Below are 13,465 nucleotides of genomic sequence, written 5' to 3' on the forward strand. Positions count from 1 at the left end.
CTGTCTGCAGCTTCCTCAAGAGGGAAAGTGGAGAGGCAGGCACTGATCTGTTCTCTGGTGTTCAGTGATAGGATCTAAGGGAACAGCATGAAATTGTGTCTCTGGGGAGGTTTAGTTTGGATATTAGGAAAAGATTCTTTGCCACTCAGAGGGTGGTTGGGCACTAGAGATGGTTCCCAAGGAATGTGGTCACATCATCAAGACTGACAGAGATCAAAAAGTGTTTGGACAATACTCTCAGGCACATGCTGTGATTCTTAGGCTGTCCTGTGCAGGGTGCAGAATTGGATTTCGATGATCCTTATGGGTCGCTTCCAACTCAGGATATTCTATGACCCTGTGGTATAACAGCCACTTTTCCTGTGTCACTTGCAAACTTGATGAGACTATTATCATACAATCATTAATTGAAGTATTAAAATGGACTGGACACAGTGTTGACCCCTGGAGTACACCACCAGTCCCTGGCCTCCAATTAAATATTTCACCAGAGATCACCACCACAATGGTCTGGCCATTCTGTCAGTTTTTATTTCATCCCAAAGTCTTTTCATCCAGCCCATACATAAGCACCTTATCTATGAGGCTGTGAATGTGTTACTGAAGTACAGGTAGAAAATTGCCACTGCTCTCCTCACTTCTGCAAGGTCAGTCATTTCATCGTACAAGTTTATCAAGCTGGTCAAGCATGACCTCCCTTTCAGAAAGCTATGCTGACTATTCCTGATGATTTTCTTGTCCTTCATGTGCCTGGAAATAGTATCCAGCATTAGCTAATCCATAACCTTCCCAGGGACTAAGGTAAGGCTGAATGGTCCGTAGTTCCATGAGTGGGCTGTGTGTTGTTAGAAGATTAATATTAGAAATATTTCTAGGACTTGTGTAACAAGATGAGCTGGAGAGATCTTTACTTGATAATATTTCTCCATGCACCAATAACCTCATGGCTTTTTCAATAACATATCAAAGCAACTCTGAATATTTAAGAGTTCCAACACTAAGAGGAAGAGCAATATTTGTTTGGAAACCATTGAGAGAATGAAAAAGAAAATTAATAAAGCACAGGAAACACATTAAGGTGTTGGTATGTGATTAGCTAAGTCAGGCACTTTCATCTGAATCTATAATTTTTCCAGATGTAGCCATGTCCCTTTCCCTCCATTTTACTTTAACCTCTAACGTAGATGAATTTCTAAGGTTGATGGAGAGAAGCAAGGGGAAGGGGAAATGGAGGAAGAGAAGGAAGGCAAAAAGGAAGGTGTTCAGAGCCCCTGGGAATGAGGATGAACAAAGATCTAGTGGGTTCTATGGGACAGTGTTGCACTAGCTGAAAACTAACTGTGATTTGAGGCACAAAGCAATGTGAGAAAGAGAGCAGGAGGACAATTGTGGGCATTTAATAGTCTTGAGGTGATGGAGAGACCTTCAGTCTTTAGCCCAGTCAGGACTCACATTATGGGAGCAATGAAAGCAATGTTGGCAGGAGGACACTTATGCATGTTGGAATAATGTTTTCAGTAAAAATTAATGCCTTTAGCATTCTTCCCTTGTAGTTCTAAATCTGGCATCTGTTCCAAATCACACTTTTTCTATCACAATTTCAACTTGGCTTTAACTAAATTGATATGTTTAGAAAGGAATTTTCCTATGTTTAAAATATTCAAAGTATGTATCTGCCCCCTGATCATACACTTAGTAAACAAAGAAATATATTCTTCATTAAATTCTTGTATGACTAGTCCTAAAATGTATCTCTGATCTTTATCTCATTTGCTCCACCTATACTTAATTTGCACAGAATTGTGGCATCTATGTGTCATTTTCCAGTGTAACTTACTTTCACCCTGGCTTGGTTAGAAAATGCTCTGAATGACATGGCAAAGCCACTGAGGCCACTGTTTAGTCACTGAGCCCCCCTACTCTCCAGTTATCATGGTGCTGCCTCTCAGCACCTTTGTCTGCATGAGAGAATAGTTCAGTCATCTTTTGTCCTTAGTGTTTTTTAGTTACAGGTAGTGTGTATTGTCAGATCTTTACTCCTGCATTACCTATTCTCTTGTATTGACTTATTAAGTAATTCTATTTTCCTTGCTGCTTTAATAGACCACTCTTTTCTAATGAAAGGAGAATGAGAGAATGAGAAGCAGCATGTTTCCAAAGTAAAGTGACAGGCAGGAGACTTAATTTCTTTTACTGTTTAGACAGAGGCTCACTGTTTGACTTTGAGAAAATCACTCAGAAGGTCCAAATTTGCAAACAGCTGCACAAAGTTTGGGTGTCTTCCTTTTGTTACCTACCGTGGAGTTTTGTTCTGAGTGGTGTTCGAAGGAGAGAACAGCAGTTAAAGGTGATGAGACGTGCAGGTACTTGATTCAACAATTAGGATAGTATTAGAGTATTTCAAAGTCAATATCTTAAAACCCTAGATGATGTCAAGCTTTTTCTTTTTTCTTTTTTCTTTTTTAATGCTGACTTGAAAAATATTGTTCCTTGATTTTCGTATTTGCAAATAGGAAATAATAGCCTTCACAAGTTCTGTTGATTGAAAATGTTTATAAAACTTTTTAGGATTGCTTGTTTTATATAATAAGAGATTTATGTTAGTGTTATTATGTTATACATACTGGAAGCATTACAAACAAGACCAGAGGGAAACTGACTCACTTTGCTAGACTGTGGCTATTCACCAGGTCTTCAGAAAAACAAGACTTGAGTCAGTCTTCATTGCACACTGATCCACATTATTGTGTGCATAATGAGTCAAAAAGAAGAGAGACACAATTAGTCATAATTCTATCTTTCCTCTTAGAAAGTGATAAATATCCAAGAAAAATCATCTGTGGCTACAAAGTTGAAAGAAAACATCCTGTTGGTTAGATTTGAAAATAAGTATCTTTCCACAACTAAAAAGAATCTGAGCAAACAGATGCATCAGAAGTTGAGCTCAGAGGAGGTCACCATGAGCTGAGTACTTGCACTGACAACCAGTGAGCTTGTTTCTAAAGGGTATTATTTTACTAACCATGATGCAGCAGCAGAAACATCATGTATGGTAGAAAGGTGGCCCTATATATAAACATGAAGATCCTGTTGGAGTGGAGTTGGAAAACAATTTTGGCCAAGGAACTCTCTCACAGTTTCCTTCTCCATCAATATACCTATTTTTACTATGTTGGAAGAAGCTTAGTTGCATGACAGATCCCTTGGAGGAGACTGCACTATGACATGACAATATTCATGAAAAAAGGTGAGATTAAACTCAATAGCAGTGCCAGGGTTACACAGCTTGTACACGCACAGAAATTGCCAAAGGGGTTTGTAGGATTCTGCAACACACAAGAAGATGGAAGCTTTTAATTACTTAAAATTTCTCTACATTATTACAGAGTATCAAAAATACTACAAAAATCAACACCAGCAAGAATCCTACCACAGACATCATCACTAGCAAATGTAAAAAGGATCAATAAAGTGAATATATATAACAATTAAAAATCACTATCAGCTATCAATAATAAATTAACAAGCAATAGTATGGCAACAGTCAATGGCATCAGCATTCAATCATATAGAAACAATCAATATAAAAATTTCCAATAGTTAATATAGGTTACTGTGAGTTTTTCATTAGTGAAGCAACTTCTCACCAATTTAAGATGACATATTATTTATATGGATGTAAATTACCAGTTTTGAGTGAATTAGGTTTCAGAATTGGCCAAATCATGTTGAAGTGTTGGACAAACCAGTCACCAAGAGAGATCCAGCCATGCCAGAGCTTTTAAGGACAAAATGAAACCACTCCAAAAGTGGGCCTGAAGCAGCAACCAACACCTTAAACGAGTCTGACTTCAAAAATTATTGACATCATGGACTCTGGAGTTAGCCAGGTATCCTCAATGAGAGTCTAAGATCTTGTAGAAAGTTTGTGTAGATTTCAACTTGTTCACAAAATTAAAAACATGTGCAGCATGAGAAGTTTTCAGGGAGATAGAAGCTCTATTTTGGAGAAAAATTAAGTTCTTTGTCTATTCTAGAGATATAAAAGGGTGTAGAACACACCATTTTGAGGAGCCAGTAGATGTTGTTGATGTCTATTTTTCATCCAGACCACCAAAAAAGTTGTGATGTTTCTGTTTGTCCAGCCCAATTTTGTTTTCCAGCACTGCTTCCACTTTTTCAGAGACTAAGTTGCAGTTTCTTGAGGTTTGCACTTACTGATGGTATCACAGGAGGTCCTTACCACTTTCCAGGCTCCTCGCCTGTACTTTTAAAGAGGTCAGCTGCACTTTTTCAGTATGTTTCTGCAGCGATGACTGGCCGGAGACCCTGTGACCTGGCTAGCTGAGAAGGTGGCCAACAGTCCCACTGCAGCAGGGGGTGTCAGCCCCGGTGGCAAGGCCCCAGGACTGGCAGCTTCAAGCACCCCTCGGCAGTAATAGCCTTGGGCTGTGCCTGCAGGACGAGGTCTCGGGGTAGAGCTGCTGAATAGGGCGGAGCAGAAAAGAGCCGGACACTCTCTGGGGTCAAACGAGTTTAATGTCCCGGGGGGCGACCAGCAGGGAGTGACCGCGCGAGAAAAAAAAAGTTGGGCATGGGATTATAAAGGAAGGTGGTAACTGGAGGTGGGATTTACAAAAAACCAATCAGGGGAAGTCAGGGGACGTGCTTAACATAATAGACTGTAAGGGAGAACTAATCGATACATTATAAAGGAGGGGCCCCGGGACCTCAGCCAATCACTACTCCCACTGAGAGGAACATTCTGGAAGACTGGGAGTGGTGGGGAGTGATTGACTGGGCCCAGGGAGGAGGGAAAATAATACATATTAGGAGATACAGGGTGGGGAAATTACATGACATGGGGGCAACCATAGCAACTAAATAATAGACAGAAACTAGGGCGGGGAAAACTGGGAGGACAGAACCATCGTAACAAAGGGGGGGAAGAAACAGAACATACCAACACACCACAACATGTTTCTTGTTCCAGGACCCAGTTCCCAGGCTCATGTCTTCCATACCAGCAGGAATTTTCTATGTTAGTACTTTTCCACTTTCTAAACTTTTTGGCTGCTTGCATCACAAAGTTATCTTAGTATTAGTTGTGACTCAGAGTAAAATCCCCAAGTAAATCATGCAGCACTGTGTTGCTCAGCTTCTACATCTCCTGATGTTAGAGAAACAGGAAACAGAAGTCAAATGTTATGCCACTTACAATATTTGTAAATGATCTTTAGGAGCTGAGTGTGTGTCCTCAAAGTTTCATCTGTACAGCTAGCAATTATCTTCTGCCATATAATTTTGTTCTTTCAAAATCTGCATCTAAGCAATTGAGTTCTTCCAATACTGAGCTCTATAGTTTACTGGAAATGACAATTAAAAAACCTCATATTTATTGGCATCAGCTCTTGGTGACCTTTAACTTACTAATTCATGTCTCCATGGTTTTCCTTCTGAAAAATGGACTTTAAATTCTATTGTGAAAAAAATCATGGTACACTGCAGACAGCACCAGTTGTGGGTGTTACAGATATTAGAGACACCATTATTATTGTTATTATAATGCAAGTGAGGCAAGTAGGACTATTCTGGGATACCATCTTACTGTTCGTGAAGTTTGTAGATAGAAGTAGTCAGTAAAAATTACTTTTGAATATCAATATATCATTTAAAGATGAACATGTTGCTACATATTTAAGAACTTGAATAATGATCTCTACTTCTGTCTACCAGATTAAAAATGTATTATTAAATTATTTTTTTGAAATTACTGAGATATGTGCATATATTTAAAATAAATTCCTCGATTAACACGCTTTCTGAAAATTTTCCTACTGGAGAAGTCCACAAAAGACAGGGTTGAGGACTGTGTGGTACCTATCATTTCCTTGCGCGAGTAAATAATTTCTCATCACTTCAGGATTTGAAGTTTGTTTTCTAAGTGGAATATTTTTATTCTAAATTTAAGGTCAGAATTAGACACAGCTTCCCTTGGGGCTGACCAGACTCTTGCCCATCACACAAGGACAGAAATGCTTTCACACTTCCAACTAAACCAGTAGAAACCCTGTCCTGTGTTACATTTGATTTCTCTATGGGTTTATTCAAAGCAGACATTTAAGGATAATGTGAGATAGGAGAAATAGCTAACTCGTGTAGTAGTTTTATGTGCTTTATTTTAAAATGTATTTTAAAAAGGCTTGGGCTGAAATATGACCAGCAATGGACAGTATATTTGATAAGGACTCTGAGGAAGAATTTCTTGCCATTAAGATGTATCTGGTGTATCTACACCGTCTGTAATCTTCACCTGTCAAGACTGTACAGTACCAGAAATAGATTGAAGAAAATAGCAGAAGAAAAAGACTCTAAATGGAAAACATTGCAATGAGATTCCAAAAGCAGGATTGAAACTCAAATACGTAGTAGAAATTCTGCAGGGAAGTGGGGGGAGCGGTTTATAGCAAGCCTATTCTTCAGTGTACCCTACAGTACAAGGCCTCCCAGAGGACATTTAGGAACGCAGTAGTCTTTGATCTTATCAAAACTGTGTTTGCTGAGGATGGTGCCGTCTGCCTTGCAGTCACCAGGTAGTCTGGTTGCACAGCAGGAACCTCTTTCCTGTAATACAGAGACAGATAGTGAAAGCTGCTTCATCTGTCTGAGGGAGCCTGGAGTTTCCCCTAGTTCAATGTGGGAGGTATTGCATTTCTTAGAAAAGCTTTTTTTCCACGCAGCCAATGATGCCGTGACACGTTTTCAGAGCAGCTAGGGGCTGTGGGCCCATTTGGCACAGTAGGAAAAAGGCTAAACTGAGTGGGAGAAAGATCTGATTTGGCCACTTCAAGAAAAAAGGTAGAATTATTGAATAGACATGTGAGAAGAAGGTAACTATTTTTCCAAACTGTGCTACATCAGTAATAGTAGATTTTTTTAATAAATTCTGAAGGGCAAGTCAATTGAAAGGATATTTTAATGAAAAATAAAGGATTTACCCTTCAACACAGAATGAAATTTTCAAAGGGCATAACTTTCCTGTGTGAGGTCAAAAGCAGAAGAAAGATCTATACAACTCTCCAGCTATTTTTTTTCCAACTACAGGAAAAATTTCTTGCTGAATCTATTGCCTCTCTATTTGCTTCTCCTACCTTGCCCTTCCACAATATTTAATAGCTTTATAACTGCTTCTCCTTTCTAACATATAGAAATCCACTGATTCTTAAATGGTCATTAACAAGAATGTAATCTGTCTTGTCTGAGGATCACTGGGAGACAGCATAGCCCTACAGTGAGCTATTCTTCACATCCTTTCTTGCACAGCTTTTCTAAGGATACTGATTTTACACCTCTCTCCACTCTAATTTCCTGTTCATTCTGCAGTATAACATCTATTAGTCACAGAAAGCTGGAAAGTTAAAGACTCTGCAGCTGGAGTACTCTGAGGCTTGCAAATAGAAAGGTTTTAGACCTTTGTGTGTAATGGGCTGTAAAAGTAAAAGCTGTGATTTATTGTTTCTTTCAGTTGCTGAAACCTAACGGCTAGCCCACCTTCTGTGGAATTTAGTGATCTGCAGATGTTTATATCTAATAAAATGTTTGAATAAATTGTGATTCTTTTCCTTTTAATGCATCATGCTTCCATGTAACTGTGGAACATTTCTTTCCAAATTATATTTTTAACATTCAGTTCACAGCTGAAAGTAACACAGATTTATATTTATTTTCATAAAAAAAGAAGTTTTTTAAAATGAAACCTGTGACCATTAGTAGTTTAAAAATCATTTTTCCTGTTAATTCATGTTAAATCAGCCTAAAAATAAATAAATAAAAAAATAAATGCATATGGATACAGATGGACACAAAATGCTAGCTTATATTATAGACACACACTCAAACCAGGTCATGGATATATACCTCTGTAACTTATAAAAGAGAAAGTAATACAAGGAAACAAACTGTACAAAGAGGGGGGATTTGTCATTATTATTGTCAAAAGGCAATTTGTATATTTGCTTTTAATTTCCATTACAAAATAAAAAATATAAAATTATCAGAATCAAATTAAATTATTCTTAAGAGCAATGTCTTTCTTTTCCAGGTGTAGCCACAAGCTTTGCAGGCAAATGATTGATCAGCTTAATAATATCTAGGAATGAGTTTCAAAATGTGCTGTGAAAAAGCATAATTTTTATGGTCAAAAAAAGAAACACATCTTTTATGTAGATTCAGTAGTTTATTGTTAGCGTAATTTAAATCCTAACTGTCTCTTGAAGATTCCTTTTTAGCTCAGTACCTATTTTTACAGATAAATAGAAAAAAAAAGAAAGAAATTTAAAATAACAAAAATTATAACATCACAGATGAAGTTGAAATTTCCTTATACACAATCTTGATAACATTTTTGTCCTATTAAGTTTGGTTTCCCAACACATGCATCTAAATCTTGTCTTCAGCATGGGGAGAGGCTTCAGCTGTTTAATGTAACTTTGTGGGGGTTTTCTTCCTCATCTTAGACTCACATAAGGAGTTTTTCTATGTTTGCCAACTTTCTCATAACTTTCTATTTGTCACTATTTTTCAAATGTGCTTCTTCTGTAATTATTAATTATGGCATACTTTACATATGTTAGTTATGTGCTTTTTTTCTCTTTGATGCATTTAAAAGTGATTTCTGCAGGTCTATACTACCTTAGCTGATCATTAGTAGGGTGCTTATCTCCATTGGGTCTGGAACATCAGCTTGTATCCTATTTCTTATTACCCTCTCTGCATTGCATCCCGTGTCCCACCATTCAAGGTCTGTTTCTCCACACCACAACCGTATTCCTCTATGCTATGTTCCTATGTTGTAGTCATAAATATCAGATTCTATATAGAAAAACTACCTGTTACTACCACATATATGAAAATTTTACCATAGGAAGATAAGCAAAAGCAAAATTAAATAAGACCTAGCTTCTTTTAAATTTCAAAAATTGCTGTTACAGCTCTAGCATAGAGCTCATAACAAAGTTTAGCTAGGTAAGAGAAGTTCAGACAAAGTAAACATGGCTGTCTTATAGCCTTGAAATTTTGTAAAAGGATCATGGCATGTTGGCAGCTGTAGCAACATCTTATTCACTGGGCTACAGGATCCATTCCACTCAGAGAAGTATCTAGGGCTTTTTCTAACTTTTAGCTAAATGCTTCAGGGCTGAGAACATCAATATCCAGGCGCTGATTGGAGAAGCTCTGCGGGGGACGGGGCAGGTATAAGTCCAATTGTGTCAGGAACCCACGTCTTAAAAAAGGAACCCACTAGGCCGCAGCAAAATATCCAAATATGGATAACATTGTAACCAGACCAGTGAAGAGATTTTTGCTTTTATTTCCAGCACATCAGTCTCAAAATACAAAATGGAGACATGACAGCTCACTGATCCACACCAAAATGTCTCCTCCAACAGGGCTCATACAGCAATACATAAAATAATCTCAGACTAGAATTCAGCCAATCAGACCCAGAAAACACATATTGACAAGCATTCTATCCAATCTTATAAAACATACGTAATCGTAGCTAAAACAAAGACTAGTTCATAAGAGACAAAGAACAGAGTTCTATTCATGCTAACCTTCTAAAGATATACATTAAATAACCTTGTTGCCATCCTAAAGCCAATTCCACAGAGACCTATTGTGGTTTGTCACGTCTACTGCTTGGAAAACTTTTCTGCTTGCATGGGAAACTTTTCTGCTTGCAGTTGCAATGCTAACAAAACTTCAGTCTGAGGCCTACATACTTTTTTTAACCATTTCTTAAAAATCTTCTAACCTTATGGATTCCAACATAGCTCCTGGCGTAGTCAAATGAAATAAAGCGTGATTGTGCAGAAGTGCTTCTGTCAGAGATGGGAATTGATGGGAATTAATCTTTGTCTTCATAATCTTTACAAAATTTTACTGTTTTCTGCTGGGTGAACCAACTCTAAAAGAAGGATGAGCAGATTTCCTTCCTTTGCTTCATAGATCTAAATGGTTTCTGGACTGCAGATGCAGCTTTGAATCATTCAAGCAGTACAAGGCAGAGCTGTAATATCACCTAAGTAAATTCTCATCCTCTAGGCTGGACTTCAAGAATATTAATAGGAATGACAGCAGATTTTCTCCCTTATACTGTTTGTTTGCTTGTTTGTTTCAAAATATGCAATGTAAGTCAAATCTGTTCTCCAGTCCCTGAATTCCGTGCCTTTCCAAAGGCAAGGTCTAAGTAAAATTTTTAATTCAAACTCCAAAGCTAATAGAATGAGGGAAGATTGTTCATAATTCTTTTGTGAATTAGCTATGAAACTGATAGTCAGTTCTACCACGGTGTTTTGGTAGAAGAAATTTGGACATCTAATACATTTCCTGCCAGTCACATAAAGAGGTATAACTAGGACCCTTAGTTGGCTATTTGTTTGGTTGCTTTGTTTTGAGGAAGGCAAAAACTATTTAATAGATGCTGCTGGTTTCCCAGGACAACAGGTGAAGTAGACAGTTAACCAGAACATAAAGACATTCCCCATGATTCCTTTAGACAGGATGAAATAATGAAAAAGTCAAGGGAAGAAGCATTTAAAAACTTAATCAGATTGAATACAGGAAAATGAAAAAAGGAAAAGCTTTAACATGATACAATTGTGTTAATTGTTTAGTTAATAAACTGTTTTTTACAGAAAAGACTGTGTTTTAGCCTTTATGTGAAAATTAATCTAAATGCCCATGAACACCACAACAGTAGTTTTTTGTTTGAGTTTTAGGGGGTTTTTTGTTTGGGTCTTTGGGAAGGTTTCTTTTTGGATTTTTGCAGGTTTTTTGCTTAGTTGGTTTTTGAGGGGGAACGGTAAGGGTTTTTTTGCTTTCTTAATGGAGGCTGCTAACAATTGTTCAAATTTATTAAAAGTGTTGTGATTTCTCTGTTGTCAATTTAACTTAATGATTGAATAGTTCAAACAATAATTATTTTAAGAAAGTCATGCTCTATTTTTTTAGGATAATAAGCTAAAAGGAGACACATGCCTCTAGTGTATTTTCAAATGAGTACCTTGAAATGAAATAATCAACAAAGTCATAATTGCATGCTATGTGAAAAAGGTCACTCGAAAATATTCCTGTGAGAAAACATCTTTACAAGAATGTTCATGAGCTGGTTTAAATTCAAACAACAGAAATTATTTTACATACCTTCCATTATAGATGAGTCTACCTGAACATAAGAGGCTAATAATGTGAATCTGTACATTTTGCATTCTTCCCAGCACTATCTTTTCTTAAAGGGTAGCAAATAAAGAGGAACTCTTAATTTCTCTTAATTCTCTTAATGTTTTTTTGTTCTTGTTGCAATAAATAAGGAGTTTTTTTCCCACCAAACGGCATAAAACAAACTTTTACATTCTGTATCCACTCTGAAGCAAGACAGGTAGCTCAGATTAAACTCATACAGCCAACCAGCGCTGTCATGTCATGCAATAGGCAAGTAATGAAACATAAAGAGCCAAATTAACATATGTCCACATAGAAGAAAGTTTAACACATCTAACACTTTCACAACAGCTCTACACACGTGTAACATTTTTTTCCCCCCCCACAGATTATGAAAAGGGAGTCCTAATACTGTTGGATCCAGCACAGCACCTGAGCATCGTCAGCTTTCACTCATACAGGACCTAATCTGTGGAGATCAGTTCTGTTGTGAAGAACAACTTCTGTACAGACAATTGGGAAGTTGAGGTACTGGATATTTAGACAAAACTGCTTTTGGGATATCTTTATTGTTTTTAATTTTTGCCTTTATTGGTTTATAAAGTTCAATTCAAACACAGATGCTCTCATGAGCAATTTAAACTGATTAAGGTCACAAATGGAACAGAGATTAAAAACCCAATCTAGTTTTATGGATGATATTGCTTTATTTTTCACCATCGGTTTGCAAAAGGTTCTGTTTTAAAAGTGTTTACCACTCCTTGAAAGTGTTTAAAATCATGACTGTGGTATACTCCTTACCTGAATGCACTGAATTAATTTTGAAATCTAATTTTTCTGTCATGTTTAGTTCCATATAATTGATTCTAGAAATCTCTGTGGATGAATCACAAAGTCTATATTGCATGTCTAATCTCTCAAGCATTTGAGTGGGGCTTGATCTAGGTCTAGAATAGGTGAGTTTGCTGGAAGACTGATATGACAAGTGAGTTCCACAAAGGCAAACCTCTTGAAGGTCACGGATAATGCCCCTTTTAGGAGTTACGGTTTCTCCAGCTTATATTAAGTGGTTTGTATAATAGAGTACTCGCTAGAGTACTGAATAAACACAAATTTGTATTAATGAAGCAGGTGAATACAGAAAGTGCTTTGCTCAAGAGCCTGTTGTGATACAAACCATTGTGATGCAGCAGCTGCAGATTTGAGTAATTTGAATCTGATATTCACTACACAGATGAACAATGGTTATTCATTTTCAATTTATCATGAGTACAGCCACAGATTGAAATAAGATGGAGTAAATGTCTGCAGTTATCTGTTAACTGGTGTGCTTTATCATTTCATAGCTGAATGACTCATGAACATGTAGTTCATAACACCTCTAATTAATTTTTGAGTTGAGTCTTTATTCTTAACCTCAAACTATGGTTTATTAATGGGTTAAGGTAAAGAGCTTGCTAAAGTGTAATGTGTGGCTGTGCAAACATATTTGGAAGCTCATAGTTCACTGTTGGATGTCAGATGTTTTACCTGCCTACCCAACTAATTGAGAATCATACCAAAGAACCAGAAAGCCTTTTAATGAATGAGAGAGACAGTGACCTCCAAAAGACATAACTGAATTAGAACTGATGAACTTGATATGAGTAGATTCACAGTGTCATTTTAAAAATAACACAGTTTAACTCTTTTTCCTGCCCTTGGAAATGTATTGCACTAAAAGCATAGGAAAGATTGGCAAGTGAATTTTAACTTGTTTGTTTTTAAATTTTTTTTTCTACAAGTGTTACAAGAGTAGAAGATTTATTGAAAGACATTTGTTATATAAAAATATTTTGGTTCTGAATGCACGCAAAGCAGGCTTTCTGTAATCTTAGAGACGTCTTTAATAGTTTTGAGCAAAAAGTGATAGGGGGAGAGAAAAGGGAAGAGGTTTTTTTTTCCCAAGAGATAAATGAAAAATCATTCTCTTATCTTTCTTGTTAAAGAACAGAAAAGATAAGTTAAAGACATAATTGTTTGTGATATGTGAAAGACATAATTTCCCACAGATTTGTGTTTCTCAAAACAATTTCTTATAGCCTAAATAATTGTGTATACTATTCCAGAATTCTGTTAGTCTTTAGACTGGAAGTTTATGGTAGTCAAGTTTTGACAAATATTTCAGGATCATTTATGTAGATATTCTTTCTACGTTAATCTATAATATCAAGTGACAGAACCAACTTCTGACCTGTCA

General features: G+C 36.8%; 1 protein-coding gene across 1 annotated transcript in view; it reads left to right on the forward strand.

The window, feature by feature from the left end:
• The window catches only part of CNTN5 (contactin 5), a 616,731-nt gene that overhangs the window by 181,987 nt on the left and 421,279 nt on the right, over positions 1–13,465 (forward strand). Inside the window, exon 3 of the mRNA XM_059466383.1 lies at positions 11,615–11,754. The gene's annotated coding sequence lies outside the window, so the exon portion shown is untranslated. The remainder of the gene's footprint in view (positions 1–11,614; positions 11,755–13,465) is intronic.

Source organism: Ammospiza nelsoni, chromosome 2, assembly GCF_027579445.1.
Source record: "Ammospiza nelsoni isolate bAmmNel1 chromosome 2, bAmmNel1.pri, whole genome shotgun sequence".
Lineage (NCBI taxonomy): Eukaryota > Metazoa > Chordata > Aves > Passeriformes > Passerellidae > Ammospiza > Ammospiza nelsoni.